Consider the following 14,472-nt stretch of genomic DNA (forward strand, 5'->3'; position numbering starts at 1 on the left):
CACACACACACTCACTTTTCTGTGTGTCTCTCACACACACACACACACACACACACACACACACACACACACACACACACACACACACACACACACACACACACACACACACACACACACACACACACACACACACACACACAGAGTCTTGAACAACTAACCTTGTGTGGACACACAATTCAGGCCCATTCAAAATCCTTTTTTCCCATACCCTAACCTCAACCTCAACCCTAACTTTAACCCGAACATCTAACCTTCAGCCCAAACCTAATTCTAACACAAATTCTAACCGTAACCCTAAACCCCATTTGACCTTGTGAAGACTAGGAAAATGTCCTCAGTTGGTCAAATGTTTGTTTGTTCACTATTCTTGTGGGGACTTCTGGTCTTCAGAATTATAATTAAACACGTCCACATCACAACTGCTACCAGCAAACTCTTATTATTGCAAAAAACGGCACAATTTAAACACTATACCACCTTCCCCAAAATGTGTAAATATTGGACTATAAATTGTGTCTTCCTGTATTATACTGGGCTGAAATGTTTATTCTATTCCATTGAAACATTTATCATGTATCATGTATTATTGTTGTTCCATTGTCCAGAAGGAACCTGCAAGTAAGCATTTCGTTGGACCACGCATATCCTGTACATACGACTAATACGACTCCCAAGAAACTCTGTGGATGTATGGATGTAAAAAGGTGCATGTTCCTTTGCCTGTTTAAAGAAAATAGTATTTCCTACTGTGTCTATTTTTTAATTCATCGACACATCAACACATCAGCAGTTCAAAGAAGAAACACGGTCTCTGTGTTGAATAACATGAGACCAAAGTGACTGTCTCTGTGTTGAATAATGTGAGAGGCCAAAGTGACTGTCTCTGTGTTGAATAATGTGAGAGGCCAAAGTGACTGTCTCTGTGTTGATTAACATGAGGCCAAAGTGACTGTCTCTGTGTTGATTAACATGAGGCCAAAGTGACTGTCTCTGTGTTGATTAACATGAGGCCAAAGTGACTGTCTCTGTGTTGATTAACATGAGGCCAAAGTGACTGTCTCTGTGTTGATTAACATGAGGCCAAAGTGACTGTCTCTGTGTTGATTAACATGAGGCCAAAGTGACTGTCTCTGTGTTGATTAACATGAGGCCAAAGTGACTGTCTCTGTGTTGATTAACATGAGTTCAAAGTGACTGTCTCTGTGTTGAATATCATGAGTTCAAAGTGACTGTCTCTGTGTTGAATATCATGAGTTCAAAGTGACTGTCTCTATGTTGAATATCATGAGGCCAAAGTGACTGTCTCTGTGTTAAATATCATGAGTTCAAAGTGACTGTCTCTGTGTTGAATATCATGAGGCCAAAGTGACTGTCTCTGTGTTGAATATCATGAGGCCAAAGTGACTGTCTCTGTGTTGAATATCATGAGGCCAAAGTGACTGTCTCTGTGTTGAATATTATGAGGCCAAAGTGACTGTCTCTGTGTTGAATATCATGAGGCCAAAGTGACTGTCTCTGTGTTGAATATCATGAGGCCAAAGTGACTGTCTCTGTGTTGAATATCATGAGGCCAAAGTGACTGCTAGAGCTCTTCAGAGACATTGAGTGGAGGGCTGGAGCAGCAGGTGTCATTTTGTCCTACATGAATCAGGGTTATGTCGGAGTTCATTGAAGCTGTTATTATAGGTAATATGCACCTCTTCACAATTGTTACATGGGAGGGGAAAAAAGAGAGGGGGAAGAAAACCTGAGTGGTTTGCAGCCAGAACTGCTTATCTGTTAAATATGTATTGGACGTTAATTTGGATTCACTGGCTGTTAATAGAGCTTTGATTAACAAGAAATCAGCCCTCCTTCCTATATGTAATTAAACGCTACTTGAACCACTTAATCGCGAATGTCCTCAAATTGTTTTAGAGTGGCGGTGGGGAAGTGGAAAACCCACGCTCCTTAGGGACAGGGCGTTCAGTGTTGAAAGCGGTTGAGCTTACCTCAGATTCCACAGATGACTGGGTACACGTTCATCCAGAGTAAATGTCCCTTGATTCATCCGGAAAAGTCCATTTGGAAAAATACTTTTGTTTCCTGTTCCAAAGGTGAACTTGTCTCCAAGGGATGCCCTTGGTTGTTGGAGCTAAATGCCACAACATTAACGTGTAATAACAAACATGAATATGTAATAACAAACAATGTGTAATAACATAAACATGAATATGTAATAACAAACAATGTGTAATAACATAAACATGAATATGTAATAACAATGTGTAATAACATAAACGTTATGTGTAATAACAAACATGAATGTGTAATAACAATGTGTAATAACATATGTTAACTTGTAATAACAAGCAATGTTTAATAACATAAATGTTAACGTGTAATGACAAACATGAATGTGTAATAGCAAACATTAACGTGTAATAACACACATTCACGTGTAATAACACACATTCAAGTGTAATAACACACATTCACGTGTAATAACACACATTCACGTGTAATAACACACATTAACGTGTAATAACAAACAATGTGTAATAACATAAACATGAATGTGTAATAACAATGTGTAATAACATATGTTAACATGTAATAACAAGCTATGTTTAATAACATAAATGTTAACGTGTTAATGACAAACATGAATGTGTAATAGCAAACATTAACGTGTAGTAACAAACATGAATGTGTAATAACAAACGTTCACATGTAATAACAAACACGATTGTGTAATAACAAACATGAATGTGTAATAACAAACATTAATGTGTAATAACAAACATTCATGTGTAATAGAAAACATTAACGTGTAATAACAAACATGAACGTGTAATAACAAACATTAATGTGTAATAACAAACATAAATGTGTAATAACAAACATTAATGTGTAATAACAAACATGAATGTGTAATAACAAACATTAACGTGTAATAACAAACATTAATGTGTAAAAACAAACATTAATGTGTAAAAACAAACATTAATGTGTAATAACAAACATGAATGTGTAATAACAAACATGAATGTGTAATAACAAACATTAATGTGTAATAACAAACATGAATGTGTAATAACAAACATTAACGTGTAATAACAAACATTAATGTGTAAAAACAAACATTAATGTGTAAAAACAAACATTAATGTGTAATAACAAACATGAATGTGTAATAACAAACATGAATGTGTAATAACAAACATTAATGTGTAATAGCAAACATTAACGTGTAATAACAAACATGAACGTTAATAACAAACATGAATGTGTAATAACAAACATGAATGTGTAATAACTTCCTGTCCCCAGTCCACCTAGCCGTGCTGCTGCTCCAGTTTCAACTGTTCTGCTTGCGGCTATGGAACCCTGACCTGTTCACCGGACGTGCTACCTGTCCCAGACCTGCTGTTTTCAACTCTCTAGAGACAGCAGGAGCGGTAGAGATACTCTCAATGATCGGCTATGAAAAGCCAGCTGACATTTACTCCTGAGGTGCTGACTTGTTGCACCCTCGACAACTACTGTGATCATTATAATTTGACCCTGCTGGTCATCTATGAACATTTGAACATCTTGGCCATGTTCTGTTATAATCTCCACCCGGCACAGCCAGAAGAGGACTGGCCACCCCTCATAGCCTGGTTCCTCTCTAGGTTTCTTCCTAGGTTCCCGCCTTTCTAGGGAGTTTTTCCTAGCCACCGTGCTTCTACATCTGCATTGCTTGCTGTTTGGGGTTTTAGGCTGGGTTTCTGTACAGCACTTTGATATATCAGCTGATGTAAGAAGGGCTATATAAATAAATTTGATTTGAAATGTGATGTGATGAATAACAAACATTAATGTGTAATAACAAACATTAACGTCTAATAACATAAATATTCATGTGTAATAAACATGTATGTGTATCTGAAGAGGTGGTGTATGTCTTTGAATGTGGTTCTATGTTGAGATATTGCATGTGCTGGTACATTATTATATATGTAATCAAAACCACAAGCAGTTAACAGTAATAATTTCTCTTTATAAAATAATGTCATTTTCATGGCTACTCTCACACATCCACTCGCTTCTTCCCTTCATTGGAGAGAAAAATATATATAATACATCTATAAGTACCCCAGTGTATTATGGTTAGCGTTGGGACTGTGTAGAACTATTTACTCCTGTTGAGATGATGGCTTTAATAGTGTCTTTCTCCTCCAGACCACCATCCAGCTCCGTGTGTGTCGGCCTGGAGAACCTGCATGGAGGACTACACACACACCAGCCAGCTCCGTGTGTGTCTGCCTGGAGAACCTGCATGGAGGACTACACACACACCAGCCAGCTCCGTGTGTGTCTGCCTGGAGAACCTGCATGGAGGACTACACACACACCAGCCAGCTCCGTGTGTGTCTGCCTGGAGAACCTGCATGGAGGACTACACACACACCAGCCAGCTCCGTGTGTGTCTGCCTGGAGAACCTGTATGGAGGACTACACACACACCATCCAGCTCCGTGTGTGTCTGCCTGGAGAACCTGCATGGAGGACTACACACACACCATCCAGCTCTGTGTGTGTCTGCCTGGAGAACCTGCATGGAGGACTAGACACACACCATCCAGCTCCGTGTGTGTCTGCCTGGAGAACCTGCATGGAGGACTACACACACACCATCCAGCTCTGTGTGTGTCTGCCTGGAGAACCTGCATGGAGGACTAGACACACACCATCCAGCTCCGTGTGTGTCTGCCTGGAGAACCTGCATGGAGGACTACACACACACCATTCAGCTCCGTGTGTGTCTGCCTGGAGAACCTGCATGGAGGACTACACACACACCAGCCAGCTCCGTGTGTGTCTGCCTGGAGAACCTGCATGGAGGGCTACACACACACCAGCCAGCACGACCTCCGTGGCCCCAGCAGATGCTTTTGGCCTCATTGGGGTGTTCCCACTGGCTTAGCTAGTTCTTTACATGTCATGATAGAGTCTGACTCTGTGCTGGGTAGGGTTGTGTGGGAGGTTTAGGCTCCTCCCCTACCTCATGTCATAATCATGTGATTTATAGGGGCTGTTGTTGATGCACAAAAGTTTTATGAGATACTGTTGTCATCCCATGAATAGATGCATAGTCCTTGTCTCCCGAGTTTTGTTTCTCAGTTCAGTCTCAACGTAAACTTTTCTATTGAGTAGTGAAATTGGGGATGCTAGGGTCAAGAATTGACCTGTTTTACAGAGAGCATCCTCTGTGGTTTAGACCACCAGTATCTAACTAATTCCCATAACACACTCTGATCTGTTAAAATTCTTGGGTGATTTCTTTCACTTTTGTGTTCTCCTTCTCCCTGGTCGTGTATGTTCTGTTGTTCTGCTGGCTGGTGGTTGCCGCAATCCTCGGCAGCAGCATCAATCCCTGTAGTATTCTTATTGAGTGAAGTTTCTCTTCCTCCACTTGCTGAATCTGTTTCAGGAGATTATCGAGTTTGCTATTTGGGTCACAGCTTGTTCTCTGTCTCCTGTGTCCATGTGCTAGCAACCATGTTCTATTTTACCCTGTGATATGACTGGCTGGATATAGAAAAGCTAGAAAGGAGAAGATTTAAATCAGGAGCAGAAAGGAAGCCAGCCAGACAGTGCAGTATTTACTACCATGTTTCTTCTCTCTTCAGAGCAGAACTATCTATCATATCAGACACCTTCAACCCTAAGAACCAGCGGGTTTCCTCTGACTGGAGGGAAATCATTACTTGGGTAAACAATAATTAATTGAGTGGTTACTGTTAACAAAATAACGGGGAATCTACAAGGATTCGATGGCAGTATGGTTGCAAAGACACGCACGCACGCACACACACACACACACACACACACACACACACACACACACACACACACACACACACACACACACACACACACACACAAACACACACACACACAGCAGAGTTTGTTTGCTGGGTAGAAATAGCAGTTAATCCTCCGGATCCTGGGAGAGACTATGGTTCTGCCTGGAGGATAGGACTAGGAGAGACTATGGTTCTGCCTGGAGGATAGGACTAGGAGAGACTATGGTTCTGCCTGGAGGATAGGACTAGGAGAGACTATGGTTCTGCCTGGAGGATAGGACTAGGAGAGACTATGGTTCTGCCTGGAGGATAGGACTAGGAGAGACTATGGTTCTGCCTGGAGGATAGGACTAGGAGAGACTATGGTTCTGCCTGGAGGATAGGACTAGGAGAGACTATGGTTCTGCCTGAAGGATAGGACTAGGAGAGACTATGGTTCTGCCTGAAGGATAGGACTAGGAGAGACAGTACGGAGTGTTAGTCTGCAGTGCTGCATGGCTTTCAGAGGCCCCTCCATAGATGAAATTATTTTATGATTTAAAGCTCCGTTTCCCCACTTGAGGCATGAAATGTAAGTTCATGTTACGGTTGGGAGTGATTTATTTTATTGCTCTTGAGCTTTTCATGTATTTTCGTCTCTCTGCATTCAGATGGAATCGTAGGGGTCTGTCAGATGGTGTGTGTGTGAGTGAGTGACACAGAAAATCATATAAAATTCTAATATCCAACAGCCTGATGAAGGAAATATTGCATTTGTCATTCAATATCTAAAAAGTGTAAAAGACACACTATTATGTCACCCTCATGTTGATTTACCATGATAACGGCTGCCATACTGGCGCTCTGTCTATGTAGTGCATCCCCCCCTACAACAATCACCTGTATCATCAACAGCTGAAAGGTTTGATACCTTTTTACTTGGTACAATTGTGTACTGTTTTTATCCACTGGTAGCTTCCTCTACTTCCTGATTAATTATGACAGTGATGACAAATGTGACGTTGACTGAGTGAAAGACAACAATATTTCCGGACAACAACACAAGTTCTTGACAAGGTGATGTGAGAACACACCGTCTCAATTTGTCCGATGTAATTACGGAAAATGACCGCATCTGTTTTCAAGAGGAGCTTGTACGATCCATGGCACCCCAGGTGGTCACATAATTAAAAACATATTTCTTCATACTTACCGACCCTCAGCGAACAGCTGTTTCGAGAACTTGCAGGGATTTCAAAATAGGACATGTCTTTATGAGTGTGCGTGTGTGTGCGTCTGTGTGCTCTGCTGACTAAAGGTGGGTCTTTCGGAAATGAACTTCTCTCTCGTTATACACAGTGCCTTCAGAAAGTATTCATACCCCTTGACTTATTCCACATTTTGTTGTGTTACAGCCTGAATTCAAAATGGATTCAATCTTTTTTCTCACCCATCTACACACAATACCCCATAATGACAAAGGGAAAATAAGTTTTAAAAAATGTTTGCAAATTTATTGAAAATTAAATACAGAAATGTCAAATGTACATATTAAGTCACATCCCTGAGTCAATACATTGTAGAAGCACCTTTGGCAGTGATTACAGCTGTGAGTCTTTCTGAGTAACTTTGTAAGAGCTTTCCACACCTGGATTGTGCAACATTTGCCCATTATTATTTAAAAAAATCTTCAAGCTTTGTCAAATTGGTTATTGATTGTTGCTAGACAACCATTTTCAGGTCTTGCCACAGATTTTCAAGTAGATTTAAGTCAAAACTGTAACTCAGCCAGTCAGGAACATTCACTATCTTCTTGGTAAGCAACTCCAGCGTAGATTTGGCCTTGTGTTTTATGTTATTGTCCTGCTTAAAGGTGAATTAATCTCCCAGTGACTGGTAGAAAGCAAACAGAACCAGGTTTTCCTCTAGGATTTGCCCCAAACATAACACTTTGTATTCACGACATAAAGTGTATTGCTTTGCCACATTCTTTGCAGTATTACCTTAGTGCTTTGTTGGAAACGGGATGCATGTTTTAGAATATTTGTATTCTGTAATGTTGTATTCCTTTTTATTATATATGTCACGTTCCTGACCTGTTTTCTGTTGTTTTGTATGTGTTTAGTTGGTCAGGGCGTGAGTTGGGGTGGGCATTCTATGTGTTGTGTTTCTATGTTGGGTTCAATGTGTTGCCTGATATGGTTCTCAATTAGAGGCAGGTGTTTGACGTTTCCTCTGATTGAGAACCATATTAAGGTAGGCTGGTTTCACTGTTTGTTTTTGGGTGGTTGTCTTCTGTGTTTGTGTCTGTGCACCACACGGGACTGTTTCGTTTGTTCGTTCGTTTGTTGTAGTCTGTACCTGTTCGTGCGTTCTTCGTGTTATGTAAGTTCTCATGTTTTAGGTCAGTCTACGTCATTTATTTGTTTTGTAGTTTATTCAAGTGTTCTTCGTGTTTCGTCTGTTTGTAAATATATTCATTATGTATTCACAACCCGCTGCGCCTTGGTCCGTTCAATCACCACAAGACGACCGTTACAATATATTTGTATTCATTATTTTCACTCTGTCGATTGGGTTAGTATTGTGGAGTAACTACAATGTCATCGATCCATCCAGTTTTCTCCTATCACAGCCATTAACCTGTCTAGGACTGCCTCGCCAACAGCCAATAAAATTGCAGGGGGCCAAATACAAATCAACAGAAATCTCATAAATCAAATTTCTCAAACATAAAAGTATTAGGCACCATTTTAACCTGTCTAGGATCAGCGTGGCGCTAGCGGCACACCCCCCCCCCCCCCCCCACTGAAAAACCAGTGCCGCGAAATTCAAAAAAAATATTTTTTTAAAATATTTAACTTTCACACATTAAAGTCCAATACAGCTAATGAAAGACACAGATCTTGTGAATCCAGTCAACATTTCCGATTTTTAAAATGTTTTACAGGGAAGACACAATATGTAAAGATGTACATCTATTACCTAAAAACACATTAGCATAATCCACCATCTTTTATTTGTCCACCAACACCAGTAGCCATCACCAATTCGGCTAAACTAAGATATTTATAGCCCCTAACCAACAAAAAAACTCATTAGATGACAGTCTGATAACATATTTATGGTATGGGATAGGTTTTGTTAGAAAAAAGTGCATATTTCAGGTAGATGGCATAGTTTACAATTGCACCCACCATCACAAATGGACTAGAATAATTACAATGAGCAACGTGTTTACCTAACTACTAATCATCAAACATTTCGTAAAAATACACAGCATACACGAATCGAAAGACACAGATCCTGTGAATACAGACAATATTTCAGATTTTCTAAGTGTCTTACAGCGAAAACACAATAAATCGTTATATTAGCTTAGCACATAGCAATTAGCAGCCCAGCATTGATTCTAGCCAAAGTGAGCGATAAAAGTCAACATCGCCAAAAGATATTAATTTTTTCACTAACCTTCTCAGAATTCTTCCGATGACACTCCTGTAACATCACATTACAACATGCATATACAGTTTGATCGAAAATGTTTATATTTAGCCACCAAAATCATGGTTAGACAATGTGAAATGTAGACAAGCTGGTAAAGAAAAAGTCCTTGCGCCACTTAGACAGTGATCTACTCTTATACATAAATACTCATAAACGTGACTAAAAAATATAGGGTGGACAGGGATTGATAGACAATTTAATTCTTAATACAATTGCGTTATTACATTTTTTAATTTATCCTTACTTTTCAATACAGTTTGCGCCAAGCGAAGCTACGTCAAAAAACATGGCGTCCTAAGCAACTAAAATGTTTCGACAGAAACACGATTTATCATAATAAAAATGTCCTACCTTGAGCTGTTCTTCCATCAGTATCTTGGGCAAAGGATCCTTTCTTGGGAGAAATCGTCTTTTGGTGGAAAGCTGTCCTCTTGCCATGTGGAAATGTCAACTGCGTTCGGGATGAACTGAAAAGCGTGCCCAACTTTTCACATCGTTGCAAAAATAAATGTCCCAAAATCGCACTAAACGGATATAAATTGCTATAAAACGCTTTAAATTAACTACTTTATGATGTTTGTAACTCCTATAACGAGTGAAAAGATGACCGGAGAAATATAACAGGCTAAACTAACGCTTGGAACAGGAGAGGGTCGGTGTCTTCCACGCGCGTTACGCAGCAAGAAAAGACTTGCTAGCTAAAGGTTTTTTTCATTTGTAGTGCCTGTGAACGCGCAATCGACCCCATTGGAATCGTCATCACGTAAAGGCACCCAGGGGAAGACGTAAGAAGTGTCCGTATAGTCATAGCAACGACAGTGCCCTTTTAACTGACTTCAGAAAAGTGGCCAACATTTCTCAAATCTGACTCCATGTCAGGGAAATTGCTGTAGAATGGGCTCTGTTCCACTTAGAGACAAAATTTCAACTCCTATAGAAACTATAGACTGTTTTCTATCCAATAATAATAATAATATGCATATTGTACGATCAAGGATTTTGTGGGAAGCCGTTTAAAAAATTAGCCAAATTAGCATAAATAGTCTAAACAGCGCCCCCATCCCCAACAGGTTAAAGATCAAATTCTCGTTAATCCAGCCACACTGTCTGATTTAAAAAATGCTTTACAGCGAAAGCTCCACAAACGATTATGTTAGGTCACCACCAAGTCACAGAAAAACCCAGCCATTTTTCACGCTAAAGAGAGGAGTCACAAAAAGCACAAATAAGATAAAATTGACCACTAACCTTTGATGATCTTCATCAGATGACACTCATAGGACTTCATGTTACACAATACATGTATGTTTTATTCGGTAAAGTTCATATTTATATCCAAAAATCTCATTTTACATTGGCGTGTTAGATTCAGTAGTTCCAAAACAAGCAGTGATATTGCAGAGAGCCACATGAATTCACAGAAATACTCATAATAAATGTTGATGAAAATACAGCTATTATACATGAAACGTTAGATACTCTTCTCCTTAAAACCTGTCTAGCGGCACACCCCCCCACCCCCACTGAAAAGGCAGAGCCGCGAAATTCAAAAAAAATATATTTTTTAAATATTTAACTTTCACACATTAAAGTCCAATACAGCTAATGAAAGACACAGATCTTGTGAATCCAGCCAACATGTCCGATTTTTAAAATGTTTTACAGGGAAGACACAATATGTAAAGATGTAAATCTATTAGCTAAACACATTAGCATAATCCACCATTTTTTCTTTGTCCACCAACACCAGTAGCTATCACCAATTCGGCTAAACTAAGATATTGATAGCCACCAACCAAGAAAAAACCTCATCAGATGACAGTCTGATAACATATTTATGGTATAGGATAGGTTTTGTTAGAAAAATGTGCATATTTCAGGTAGATGTCATAGTTTACAATTGCACCCACCGTCACAAATGGACTAGAATAATTACAATGAGCAACGTGTTTACCTAACTACTAATCATCAAACATTTCGTAAAAATACACAGCATACACTAATCGAAAGACACAGATCCTGTGAATACAGACAATATTTCAGATTTTCTAAGTGTCTTACAGCAAAAACACAATAAATCGTTATATTAGCATAGCACATGTGCAAACATTACCCCAGCATTGATTCTAGCCAAAGAGAGCGATAACGTAAACATCGCCAAAATATATTAATTTTTTCACTAACCTTCTCAGAATTCTTCAGATGACACTCCTGTAACATCACATTACAACATACATATACAGTTTGTTCGAAAATGTGCATATTTAGCCACCAAAATCATGGTTAGACAATGAGAAAAGTAGCCCAGCTGGTCAGAAAATGTCGTGCGCCATATTAGACAGTGATCTAGTCGTATACATAAATACTCATAAACGTGACTAAAAAATATAGGGTGGACAGCGATTGATAGACAATTTAATTCTTAATACAATCGCGGAATTACATTTTTTAAATTATCCTTACTTTTCAATACAGTTTGCGCCAAGCGAAGCTAAGTAAAAAAAAATGGCGTCCTAAGCCACTAACATTTTTCGACAGAAACACGATTTATCATAATAAATTGTTCCTACTTTGAGCTGTTCTTCCATCAGAATCTTGGTCAAAGAATCCTTTCTTGGGTCTAATCGTCTTTTGGTCGAAAGCTGTCCTCTTGCCATGCAGAAATGCACATTGCGTTCGGCATGAACTGGAACGGTGCCCAGAGATTCACAGTGGCTCAGAAATAAATGTCCCAAAATCGCACTAAACGGATATAAATTGCTATAAAACGCTTTAAATTAACTACCTTATGATGTTTTTAACTCCTATAACGAGTAAAAATATGACCGGAGAAATATAACTGGCTACACTAATGCTTGGAAAAACAGTAGGTCGGTATCCTCCGCGCGCATGACGCACCAAGAAAAGAGTTCCTACCTACAGGGTTTTTTCATTTATAGTGGCTGTGACTGGGCAATCGATACCATTCAAAGCGTCATCACGTAAAGGCATCCAGGGGAAGACGTAAGCAGTGTCCGTATACTCATAGGAATAACAGTGGCCTTAAAACTGACTCCAGAACAGGGGCCAAAATGTGTGAAATCTGACTCCATGTCAGGGAAATTGCTGTAGAATGAGTTCTGTTCCACTTAGAGACAAAATTTCAACGCCTATAGAAACTATAGACTGTTTTCTATCCAATAATAATAATAATATGCATATTGTACGATCAAGAATTTTGTAGGAAGCCGTTTCAAAAATTACACGATTTCCATAAATAGTGACAACAGCACCCCCTAGCCTTAACAGGTTAATGCAACTGCTGTGTCAGATTTTTAAAAAACTTTACGGAAAAAGCATAATCTGAGAACGGCGCTCAGAGCCCAAACCAGCCAGAGAAATACCTGCCATGTTGGGTAGTCAACATTATTCATAAATAGCATTAGAAATATTCACTTACCTTTGATGATCTTCATCAGAATGCACTCCCAGGAATCGTAGTTCCACAATAAATGCTTGTTTTGTTCAATAATGTCCATCATGTATGTCAACTTATGTCCAATAGCTTCTTTTGTTAGGGCTTTGGTAAACAATCCAAAAGCCCGATCTGGTCCATTCGGACGAAACGTTCAAAAAAGTTATATTACAGGTCTAAGAAACTTGTTAACCTGTTAGGCGGGCTCTCCCGACGTCGGTACAAATATGACAACATCCAGCTCATGTGCAGGGCGCGAAATTCAAAAGCTATTTTTTTTAAATATTTACTTTTCACATATTAACAAGTCCAATACAGCATTTGAAAGATAAACATCTTGTCAATCCAGCCAACATGTCCGATTTTTTAAATGTTTTACAGAGAAAACACCACATATATTTATGTTAGCTCACCACCAAATACAAAAGTGGACAGACACGTATGATTATGATTATGATGTATGAATTATGATTCAAGTAGCATGCACAAGCCAACCTAAATAACCTAAAACCAACCTAAAGAACCTAGAAAAAACTACCTCAGATGACAGTCCTATAACATGTTACACAATAAATCTATGTTTTGTTCATTAAATGTGCATATTTTAGCTATAAATCAGTTTTACATTACTGCTCCCATCATTGCTACAGCATAGCTACAGTCTGAAATCAGACGGGAGTAGCCAGAGAAAATACAGACACCAACGTCAACTACTAATTACACCTCATAAAACATTTCAGAAAAACATATGGTGGATAGCTAATGAAAGACAAATATCGTGTGAATAGAGCCAATATTTCCGATTTTTGAAGTGTTTTACAGCGAAAACACAATATATCGTTATATTAGCTTACAACATTAGCTAGCATACGGCAGCATTGATTCTAGTCAAGCGCTAGCATAGCACAGTTCGACAGATATATGAAAAAGCATCCCAAATTGGGTCCTTATCTTTGTTGATCTTCCATCAGAATGTTGTAACGGGGTCCATTGTCCAGTAAAGTCTTTAGTTGGGTTCCAGAACGAAATATTTCCCTCTTTGGTTAGCAAGCACAACGGCCGTGCGGCGCTAATCTGTCTTTCTTCAAAACATTATTCCGTCGCATGACATCTAAAGTCCAGAATAAATTGCAATAATATAATTAAAGTATATTGAAAAAACATACTTTAGGATGATTTTGTGACATGTATCAAATAATATCGTAGGCAGAGGTCATATTCACCTTTAACGAGCGGATTCCAGGAGCCGAGTCCAGATTCTGCCTCGCGCCCGGAAAAAAAATTAAACTGCGCAGGTCTCACAAGAAGATGTGGTATTCAGTCCATGGAAGAGATATTCGACTCCTTTCAACTCTCACTTCCGCATTACACCCAGATGAAGGCGTATGACGTGTTTCTACGGTCCTAAGTGTCATGACCTTGTATAGACAAGGTCTTAAAGAGACACATCGCACATCGGCTGGGAAAATGTCTGTAAAAATAGTTCTGTTCCACTTAGAGAAATAATTCAAACGTTTTTAGAAACTATAGACTGTTGTCTATCCAATAGTAGTAAATATATGCATATTGTAAAATCAAAAATTTCTTAAGAGGCCGTTTGAAAATGTGCACATATTTTCCAGTTTTTTCAATATTCACCCTGCAGCCTGAAGAAGTTAAACTAAGTATAGAATCAATCTTTAGGATGTTTTTATC

General features: G+C 39.0%; 1 protein-coding gene across 1 annotated transcript in view; it reads right to left on the reverse strand.

Annotated features, from left to right (window-relative positions):
- Nucleotides 1-14,472, reverse strand: part of LOC129820342 (uncharacterized) — a 34,801-nt gene that overhangs the window by 7,241 nt on the left and 13,088 nt on the right. The window lies entirely within an intron of this gene.

The sequence above is a fragment of the Salvelinus fontinalis genome, chromosome 22, assembly GCF_029448725.1.
Source record: "Salvelinus fontinalis isolate EN_2023a chromosome 22, ASM2944872v1, whole genome shotgun sequence".
Taxonomy (NCBI): Eukaryota; Metazoa; Chordata; class Actinopteri; order Salmoniformes; family Salmonidae; genus Salvelinus; species Salvelinus fontinalis.